The 10,425-nt window shown below is 48.6% G+C and overlaps 2 long non-coding RNA genes across 2 annotated transcripts; both read right to left on the bottom strand.

The window, feature by feature from the left end:
• Window positions 1-1,626: 1,626 nt before the first annotated feature.
• On the bottom strand, window positions 1,627-2,445 carry LOC144247142 (uncharacterized). Its single transcript, XR_013340837.1, has 2 exons — window positions 2,331-2,445; window positions 1,627-1,917 (listed from the first exon to the last, which is right to left on the bottom strand). It is a non-coding gene; the product is annotated as an uncharacterized LOC144247142 (long non-coding RNA).
• A 1,050-nt stretch (window positions 2,446-3,495) lies between these two features.
• Window positions 3,496-9,204, bottom strand: LOC144247125 (uncharacterized). The gene is made up of 5 exons (XR_013340821.1): window positions 9,057-9,204; window positions 8,242-8,405; window positions 6,459-6,628; window positions 5,199-5,501; window positions 3,496-4,765 (listed from the first exon to the last, which is right to left on the bottom strand). It is a non-coding gene; the product is annotated as an uncharacterized LOC144247125 (long non-coding RNA).
• Window positions 9,205-10,425: the final 1,221 nt, after the last annotated feature.

A 10,425-nucleotide genomic window follows, 5' to 3' on the forward strand; every position in this document is an offset into this window, starting at 1 on the left:
TTTTGGGGATCTCAAAGGGGTTTTGGGAGGAATTTTGGGGGTCCCGAGTAAAATTTTGGGGGTCCTGGATGGGGTTTTGGGTTCCTGAAAACAATTCTGGGGGTCTCAGGTGGCTTTTGGGGGTCCCAGGAGGAATTTCAGGGGTCCTAAAGGGAAATTTGCAGGTCCTGGGGGGTGTTTTGGGGTCCGAAAGGGAATTTTGGGCATCCTAGGTGGGGTTTTGGACTCCTGGAGACAATTTTGGGGGTCTCAGGGGGTTTTTGGGAGGAATTTTGGGGGTCCCGAGTAAAATTTTGGGGGTCCTGGGATAGGTTTTGAGGTCCTGAAAAGAATTCTGGGGGTCTCAGGGGGTTTTGAGGGTCCCAGGAGGAATTTTCGGGACCCTGATGGGAATTTTAGGGTTCCCAGGGTGGTTTTTGGGGTCCCAAAGGGAATTTTGGGTGTCCCAGGGGGGGTTTTGGGGGTCTCAGGTAGTTTCGGGAGAAATTCTGGGGGTCCCAAATAGAATTTTGGGGGTTCTGGGGGGGGTTTTGGGGTCCTGAAAAGAATTCTGGGGATCTCAGGGGGCTTTTGGGGGTCCCAGGAGCAATTTTGGGGACCCTGATGAGAATTTTGGGGGTCCCAGGGTGGTTTTTGGAGTCCCAAAGGGAATTTTGGGCATCCCAGGGGGGTTTTGGAGTACTTGGGAGAATTTTGGGGACTCAGGGGTTTTTTGGGAGGAATTTTGGGGGTGCCGAGTAAAATTTTGGGGGTCCTGGGTGGGGTTTTGGGTTCCTGAATAGAATTCTGGGGGTTTCAGAGGGCTTTTGGGCGTCCCAGGAGGAATTTAATGGGTCCTAAAGAGAAATTTGGAGGTCCTGGGGGTTGTTTTGGGGTCCCAATGGGAATTTTGGGCATCCTAGGTGGGGTTTTGGACTCCTGGAGACAATTTTGGGGGTCTCAGGGGGTTTTTGGGAGGAATTTTGGGGGTCCCGAGTAGAATTTTGGGGGTCCTGGGGTAGGTTTTGAGGTCCTGAAAAGAATTCTGGGGGTTTCAGGGGGCTTCTGGGGGTCCCAGGAGGAATTTTGGGGACCCTGATGAGAATTTTGGGGTCCCAGGGTAGTTTTTGGGGTCCCAAAGGGAATTTTGGGTATCCCAGGGGAGGTTTCTGAATCCTGGGGAGAATTTTGGGGACCTCAGATTTTTGGGAGAAATTTTGGGGGTCCCAAATAGAATTTTGGGGGTCTTTTGGGGGTTTTGGTGTCCTGAAGGGAATTTTGGGGGTCTCAGGAGGTTTTTGGGGATCCCGGGGGGGTTCTGTGGTTCTATATGGAATTTTGGGGGTCCCAGGGGGATTTTTGGGGCTCCTGAAGGGAATTTTTGGATTCCCAGGGCTGTTTTTCGGGGATCCCGCTGGGTTTCTTTGGTGGTACCGGGGCTGTTTTTGGGGGATTCCGCTGGGTTGTTTTGGGGGTCCCGGGGGTGGTTTTGGGGTCCCCCTCTCACCAGTCCATGGACGCTTCCACTCCCCGGTTCCCGGTCAGCGCCAGCGCCTTCGCCCTGCGGGACCGGGGGGCTCCTGGTTATTTTTGCGGGGTTCCCGGGAGGGTCCTGTTATAAGTTGAGGCGAATAATTTGATTCAGCCTTTTAAGATCAATTAATAATTTTATTAATTACAGCAAGCGATAGCAAGCAAAACAGCGCTGGGTTCAGCTGGGAGCCTGGCTCCGCCAAAAGCTGACAACCTTTCCTTCTCTTCAGTCCCTTTTTATCTTGCATGAGTGGGGGTGGTGAGTCTCGTTCCACCGTGGTTATCAGTCCCAAAAACAATGGATTTCACAAGTGGGGTGGTGTGTCTTCTTCCACTTCGGTTTATCAGTTTTCAGCAACAATGGGTTTCCACTGCGGTTATCAGTTCCAGCCAGTCCTGCAAAATCTTTCACAATCTTTGTGGTTACCAGCCAAGCCTGCAAATTCCACGTCCCGACTTCCCCCCCTTTTATCCTAATTTCATACTTTTGATGAACAAACAAGTCAATGCAGTTTCTCACAGTCCTGAGGCGTCCCGGGAGTCCCGGGGTCTCCGGGGCCTTTCCGTGTCTATCCCCGCCCCCCCCCTCCAATAATCCCATTCCCGGTCCCGGTGCCGTTACCGGGTCCACTCCGGATGCTCCCGCCCGCCCTCCCCCGTTGTCCCCGGCCCTCCCCCGGTGTCCCAACGGTGCCAGCGCCTCCAGGGCGAGCCCGGGCCCGGTCCCACCGCCCTCCGCCATCACGGCGGCGCCGGGCTCGCGACGCGTGGAGGACGACGGCCGGCGCGAGACAGAAATGCAGAAAGCGTTACGGTACGGACGGCGGCCTCCGAGGGATAAAAAGCCTCAACTGCGTTCTCGAACGGACGGCGTCTAGAGAGGGAGAGAAATCCTAAAATGCGTTGTGGTACGGACGGCGACCGTACAGAGACAGAAAGTATCAAATGCGTTATTGTACGGACGGCGGCCGTACAGGGACAGAAAGTATCAAATGCGTTGTGGTACGGACGGCGGCCGTATAGGAACAAAAATCCTAAACTGCGTTCTCGTACGGACGGCGGCCGTACAGGGACAGAAAGTATCAATTTCGTTATGGTACGGACGGCGGCCGTACAGGGACAGAAAATATCAACTGCGTTGTGGTACGGACGGCGGCCGTATATGGACAAAAAGTCTAAACTGCGTTCTCGTACGGACGGCGGCCGTATAGGGACAAAAATGCTAAACTGCGTTCTCGTACGGACGGCGGCTGTAGAGGGACAGAAAGTATCAAATGCGTTATGGTACGGACGGCGGCCGTATTGGGACAGAAATTATCAAATCCGTTATGGTACGGACGGCGGCCGTACAGGGACAGAAAGTATCAAATGCGTTGTGGTACGGACGGCGGCCGTATAGGAACAAAAAGCCTAAACTGCGTTCTCGTACGGGAGGCGGCCGTACAGGGACAAAAAGTATCAAATTCGTTATGGTACGGACGGCGGCCGTACAGGGGCAGAAAGTATCAAAATAGTTATGGTACGGACGGCGTCTGGAGAAGGACAGTAAGACACAAAGCGTTTTGTAACGGACGTCGGCCGGAGAGGGACAGGAAGCCGCTCGCGCCGCCGCCATCCCCGGCGCCGCGGAGTCGCCTCCAGCCCTCCCCTCACTCACAGACACCGCCCCGCTCGCCGCTCGCTCCCTCCCCTCGCCCCTCCCGCCCCGTCTCGGCGGGTTTTGCAGGGCGCTGGCTGGGGGGCTGCAGTACCCCTTTCTGTCCACAAGGCGGCAGCACTGCCGCACGCCACCGCCGGGGGCCGCCGCTCGCCTCGGGGCCGCGGGCGGGGCAGGCGGCAAAAAAGAACGGGCGCCGTCCCCTGCGGAACGTCCTCGGTAGCAAATGCCCCGAAACATCTCGCGCGGAAAAGAACGCCAACAAAAAAAAAAAACCCTGCCTCTAACCCAACAAGAACCAAAAGAAAAAACCTTTTCTTTTAAACTGCATTTCAATGTATTTTATTTTTGTATTTTTCATATTTATATTCACATTCGGATTTATAATTCGGATTTAAAGGCCGGCAGGGGAGGGAAGAGGGACGGGGCACAGAGGAGGGAGAGAGGGGGAATGGAACGGAGTAGCGGGGCAGGGACAGGATAGGAAGGAGCCGGGTTTGGGGGGGACACGGAAACGGGGGAAAGAGAGGTAACTGAACACGGGCAGGAGGATGGAGCGGTAGAGAGAGGGACAGGAGGGGATCCTCCCGGCGCCCCGGCTCCGCCCCGGCTCAGCCCCGCCCTGCCCGGGATGCTGCGCTCGGCAGAGCTCGGCTCCGTTCGGCTGGACTCGGCTCCTCGGCCAGCTTCGGCTACTTTCGGCCACGCTCGGTTATTTCCGGCCGCATTCGCCTCCATTCGCCTCTTCGGCAAAGCTCGGCTCGCCTCGGCTGGACTCGGCAAAGCTCGGCTCCGCTCGCCTCCTCGGGCCCTTTCGGCTGCTTTCGGCCACGCTCGGCTATTCCCGCCCGTACCCGCCTCCATTCGCCCATTCCCACACCTCGGCTCCCTCCGCCCGGCCTCGGCTCCCTCCGGCTCACACATTTCCTCAGGGCACCTCATTCCACTGCGCACAAATTGCAGCCCCTAAAAGGCTTGCGGCTCTTTCAACACACACACACTTGCTCCTTTAGGACAAGAATAGTTACATCTAAAAGCAATTCCCTCATTTTGCATCTCCTTTTTATTTAACGCCCCTCAAAACCCCATACATACCACAAGGAATGTGCAGTTCTGGTTCCCCCACCCCCCGTATGCTATTTGTACAAAGGACCTGGGGCAGCACACACTCGGGATTCAACCGAATAAAGCCCGGCTTCAATAATCAGAACTGACATTTCTTTACAAATTAGGTGCAGTTTTGTACAGTGCTGCGTACCCTCGGAGCCGAGTTGAGGAAAAAGAGCTACAGCACTGGAACCTAAGTTTTAGCAGCCAAGTCATTTGTAACTTGTGCCACAAAGTAAAACAAGCATAACTACAGTATTATCTGCTGAAGTTCTCCACTGTGGATTTCGGGTACAGCAGCACGTGCTTTACTCCCAACAAAAGCTGCTCAGGTGGGGGGAGCCGGGAAGCCAAGTCTCTCCACTTTGTCTGAACACCATCTTCCAGGAAGGTACTGCTTCCTCTCTCCCAGGCTCCCTTCAGCAAAGTGGCAAATACAGAATCCGGTGCCACAGGAGGCTCTTGGCTTACCTCCTTGTGGTTTTCAAACTGTTTAAAGCGAAACAAAAAGCATAAGAGAAAAACAGCGATGAGTATGAAACAAAAATCTCTTTAGCCACCTTTGGTTTGAGATGAGCTCTGAACTGAAGCTCTGGGAGCACAGGCGTGCAGTCCTGCTAGAACAGAGCTGCCCAGCAGTGTCCCCAGGGGCATCTGGAGTGTTCACACTGCTGAGCTGAGAAAAACTCACCAAACCCAGCCCAGGGGCCTGTGATCCTCCACCCACCTGGGGGAACTCCAGGTGCTGTAAACAGAGGCCACAGCGCACACCAGGCTCTGCTGTGCCCGGTGAGGAGTCTCTGTATGAGCCCTGAGCCCTGGCATCGCCTCCCAAACACCACAGAGACCTCTTGTGCCATCAGAGAAAAGCCCTGGAGCAAACGTGTGTCCCCAGCACGATCAACAAGAGATGCAGAATTACCTCCTCAATAAAAACGCTGTTTCTGATGGAAATGTAACCTCTGTCGACTACGAGGATTTTACAGGAATACTGGCTCAAGAATTCAGTGACTTCAGGGATTCCATACCACAGGTTCCTGGGACTGCTTGGGCATCCAGAGTCTATAGTATCGGTTAAACTGGTAGAGCTGAGGATACTTAGCAGCTTTCAGGGACTCGGTATCTTTGTCACAGAGCTGGAACGTCACGCAGGGAGCAAGGGGTTCTCTCGGAGAGTGCAGGAGGCCAGTGAAAACAGCACCAAGGTCCTCCACGACGTCTGCTCCTAGAAAAGCCAAATAAATTAAACTATTGACATGAGCACGGACACTGGGGCAACCTTCCTTACTTTGGGCCTTGCCAGCAGCCCACAGAGCCTCATGCAGAAAAGAACTGAACGAGATCAAAAAGTGTTCCTAGTGACCTAGACACATGCTCCTGGCCGCTGAGGTACCTGAAAAACCCTCCAGACATCATCAGCTCTTGCTGAAGCAAATAATCCACCTTCACTGTGTTGTGCCAAAAACACGCCCGGCCCTTAACAGGGAGAGACCCTGCCAGGCACCACCTCAGAGAAGACCCCGGCTGTACTGGGGGGGCACACCCAGCCAACGTGTACAAATTAAACAGAATTTTCTGTCAGAACTGGGACTTTCAGCACCCCCCAGGTGCTACTCGACTGCCACATATACACAGAGGGCTTCGTGAGGTGCTCTGGGGTTGGCCAGTCCTGCTCCAAGCCCTGCTGATGCCCCTGTGATTTTAACGCTGTCCTCAAGGAGGTGGTAGAACCTCACAGTATTTGCCCCTGGAGCTTAATTTCTGAAGTTTTCTTTGGGAAACGCATCCATTTCCTACTTAAGAATGCAGTCCCCTCTCCCTGATCTCGGGAAGAGCTGCCTACAGGCACGGGAACCACCTTCCTCTCCTGATCGCCACGCTCTGCCCTTAAAACACTGTGTTACTGAAGCCAACTACTTCCAGACCAAGACTGTCCATGCAGGGACAGTGTCCCTTCTCTTTAGGGTCAGGGAAAAAGGGCAGAAGTACCTACAGAGCTTCAATGCCCCTCTTGAGCACAAAACACCGTGAATCTGCACCTCCTTCTGCTTGCAGGGAAGATAATAAAGTGCCTCAAGGTAAAAAATGATAAATGGTAAAAAATTATTGCAAGAGGGTAGAAATGATGCCACTTTCACTCCACTGCTAGAAATTACACATAAAACATAAAAAAAACCTGTACCTGTTCCATTTTCAGACTGAAGCAACAGTATATTCCTGGCTCCTAATGCAGCAGGGACAACAGCACTGAAAGGAAATGTTTGGATAATCCTGTCTTCATTTAAAGAGACCCAATTCCTTCATCTAAGCCATCACTGCCTTCCATCAGAACAGCCAGCATATCCACGACATCTAATAAGTGAAGGAAAAAATGTAAGCAGAGGATCCAGACTAACTGGGAAAACAACAGAGGTATAATGCAACATTCCAGGAACACAAGGTATCTTTTTAATTCCCCAAAAAAACACAAAACAAACAAAACAAACAAAAAACTCCACCAGAATGGAAACATTTTATACGGCTGCCGTGAGGACTTTCTTGGGTTGTTACTGATGTTTGGAGGCGTGTAAGAGCAGTTAACACTTGTGTTTGTGATGCTTTTGCTTGCTTTTGTAACTTTTCCTTTAGTACTTTAATAGTTTTAACTAAAAATGTTTGTTGCTTTGTTGGTAACTAGTTATCTTTCTTAGTGTATTTTTTATAGTTTAATTAGTTTTTAATGTATTTAATATACTTCTTGTAGAAGTATTACATTTTTGTAAAGCATAATGCTTTAATAATGATTTACGTATAAACTTAGGCACTCTAGTTTTTTTTATTGCTGTTGTTGCTTTATTAATAAATGCTTTAAAAGTTGGTTTGGTTTTTTTTGCTTAATTTTTATATATGCTGGTAAACTTCTTGGGTCTTTTACTTGATCTATAGTTCGTTGAGTTAGTTGCATTGCCTTTTGACATTTTTTAGGTTTTAGCATAGCTTGTGCCTTAGTGAGAAAATATGGTCTTAAGCTTATCAATTTATCTATAGTTACTTTGTGAAGAGGATCTTTAGGCTGCTTTTGCATAGCTACAGCTTTATTAGCTTCTGCTTGCTAGTGTGCACTAAATAAAAGTTTCTGATGCGGTGACAAAATAAGTTTAGCAAGACTTTTATAATTTTTTGGTAGCAATATATTAGTACTCTAAATATAATTTAATATTTGCTTAGTTGGTTTATTAGTTACTCTAAATTGACTCACTGTAGCTTGCAACTGTGACAACAATTTTTAATCTAACGGTGTAATTTGAGCTCTTAACCTTTTGCTCGCTTGCTGCTGAAAAATTATAGGATAAGCTAGTTCTGCTGCTAGTTCTAAAGTTTGCTTATTTTCTTTGTTTAGTTTTTCTTTTGTTAGAATTGCCTAAACTTCTTTTTGCTCTCTGGCCAGAGCCTTTGTTAGGTCAGACTTTGCCTTAGGGGTTGATTTACTGACAGACAAACTGTGACAAACCAGTGATCTCTGTTTGGGGGGGCTGGAGGAGCCGTGGGCTCACAACGCGACTCTGTTTCCGTGTCCTCAGGCACGGGTCGCAATGGAGGTAACTCCACTGTAGACACAGCAGGTGGCATGGAAATACTAGGTAATTAATTTTTTCTGCTATAACTTTCATTCTTCTCTAGTGTAGAAGTTGCTTGTGCAGCAGCTTTTTTTTCTGCCTGATGTTGTAATAACTCATTGTGAACTACCTTTTACAACTTTTTTAGCTTTTTGGCTGTCTTATCATCATCCAAAATGTCTTACTATAGTTTATCTTTAAACTTACGCTACTTAGACAACTTATGTACTGTATGAGGATTTATAAAGAACCCCTTAGCATACCTATATGTTAATAACCTTGGCAGATCTTTATGTAAATCAATGTTTTTAATCTGCCTTTTCTGCAAGAATGCAGTAAATAAATCATATGCTGCTTGCCTCTCCATACCTATATTGTCAGCGCTGTTGCAGCCCTCCGAGGTCGTCGGCAGCACGTATCGGCCAGGCTTGCCTCTGCAGTCACCTGCGGCACGGTGCACTCTATTTCAATTCAGGACCTGAACTCTTTTTCCTCACTCCAACGTGGCGCCCATCACATCGAGATCACCATTTCTGTGGAAAAATGACGGGAGACAAGCCTATTTTATAATGTTAATAAGTTTCAGTTTATTCTAAGCACGCATGTACAGTTATACCCGTTATAATGAAGATCATGCATATTGCAAAACTTAGGCTCCTCATTGGTGTCTCTAGAACAGGTCAAGCCCGCCTTAGGGGCTTTTTACGCTTGCTTTGTTTTCCCTTACACTTATCTCTTTGCTGACCTTCTGCTGCTGGGAACCAGCTCACCCAAGGACGTGTGATATTGTTGCTACATCCGCTATTGCTGCACTCTGCAGTTTTCAGCTACTGCTTCACTAACTGCACGTAGTCATGGCCTCTGTCCCGAAGCCACTCATCCACAAAACTCTCCACACACCGATCCGAATTTTTTGGCTCTATTCCCATTTTTTTTTTTTTTTGCCTTTTCCCCATTTTTTGCCTTTCCCGCATTTTTGGGCTCCTAAACCGTTTCTTTGTGCGATTTTCCCACATTTTCAGATCTTTTTCCCACTTTTCGGCTCTTTCGCCGACTTTGGTCACTTCCCCCCCATTTCCGAGCTCCCCGAACCCATTTTCGCCCTTCCCCAATTTTTGGTCTCTTTTCCCATTTTTGGCCACTTTCCCGCCATTTCCGCGTTCTCCCATCCCGTTTCCGGGCACCTTTTCCCGCTTTTTGGCCTGTTTTTCCCGTTTTTTCCCTTTTTTTCCCCATTTTTCGGGGCTCTCGCCTGGCACATTTCCCGCATCCGATCCCTCATGGCGGCCGCGCACGCGCAGGAGCGACCACAGAGACGGTCCATAGAGATGAATGGGAGGTCCTCCAGGAGCATAGAGACGAGCCGAAAGTTCTATAAAACCATAGAGACGAAACGGAAGTCCTCCAAAAACCATAGAGATGAGCCGGAAGTTCCATAATACCATAGAGACGAACCGGAAGTCCTCCAAAAACCATAGAGAAGAGCCGGAAGTTCCACAATACCATAGAGACGAACAGGTAGTCCTCCAGAAACCATAGAGATGAGCCGGAAGTTCCATAATACCATAGAGACGAACCGGACGTTTTCCAGAAACCATAGAGATGAGCCGGAAGTTCTGTACAACCATAGAGATGAACCAGAAATTCGCCAGAAACGAGAGAGATTAACCATTGTGGTACGGACGGCGGCCGGCGCGGGACAGAAATTCGCAACGCGTCGTGGCATGGACGACGGCCGGCGCGGGACAGAAAGCCGCCGTCGGCGCCGGCATCCTTCGCCGGCGCCGCCGCGGAGCCGCCTCCAGCCCTCCCCTCACTCACAGACACCGCCCCGCTCGCCGCTCGCTGCCGCCTTTTAAATAAAAAAATCTTTATTTAAACTCCGTTTAAATTTATTTCTATTTTTCGCATTTATAGTCAAATTTACATTTTAAATGTAGATTGATGTATGGTGTTATTCATAGTCTATCTCTGCCTAATACTATTTTTATTTCTATTTTATATTTTTATATATATATGTATACACTGAATTTATATTTCCGTATTTAGAATGATATCAAAATAAAATGTATATTCATACTTTTTCCACTAAAGTCCTCCGTCTAACCAAATAAAAACAATAAAAAAGCCGTTTCTATAAACTATATAAATAATATTGTGGGTTCTTTGGTAATTTTGTTTTTTTGTTTGTTTGGGGTTTTTTTGCGAATTTTTGGGAAAATTTGGGGATTTCTGGGGAGGGGATTTTTCAGATTTTTTTTTTTTTTTTTTTTTTTTAACATTCGGGCAGGTTTAGGGGATTTTAGGGATTATTTGGGATTTTGGGGGTGTTTTTAGTCTGTCCTGAGAATTTTTTTTAATTTTGGGGGATTTTTAATTGAGATTTCAGGAATTTGGGATGGATTCTTTGGGAGATTCGGAAAATTCTTGGGAAGTAATTTTATTTTTATGGGATTTGGGGAGGTTTGGGGCGATTTTTGGTTGATTTTTAGGGCATTTTTTAAGGACTTTGGGGTGGATTTTTGGGAGGATTTTTTTTTAGTGGGATTTTTG

Source organism: Lonchura striata, chromosome 15, assembly GCF_046129695.1.
Source record: "Lonchura striata isolate bLonStr1 chromosome 15, bLonStr1.mat, whole genome shotgun sequence".
Lineage (NCBI taxonomy): Eukaryota > Metazoa > Chordata > Aves > Passeriformes > Estrildidae > Lonchura > Lonchura striata.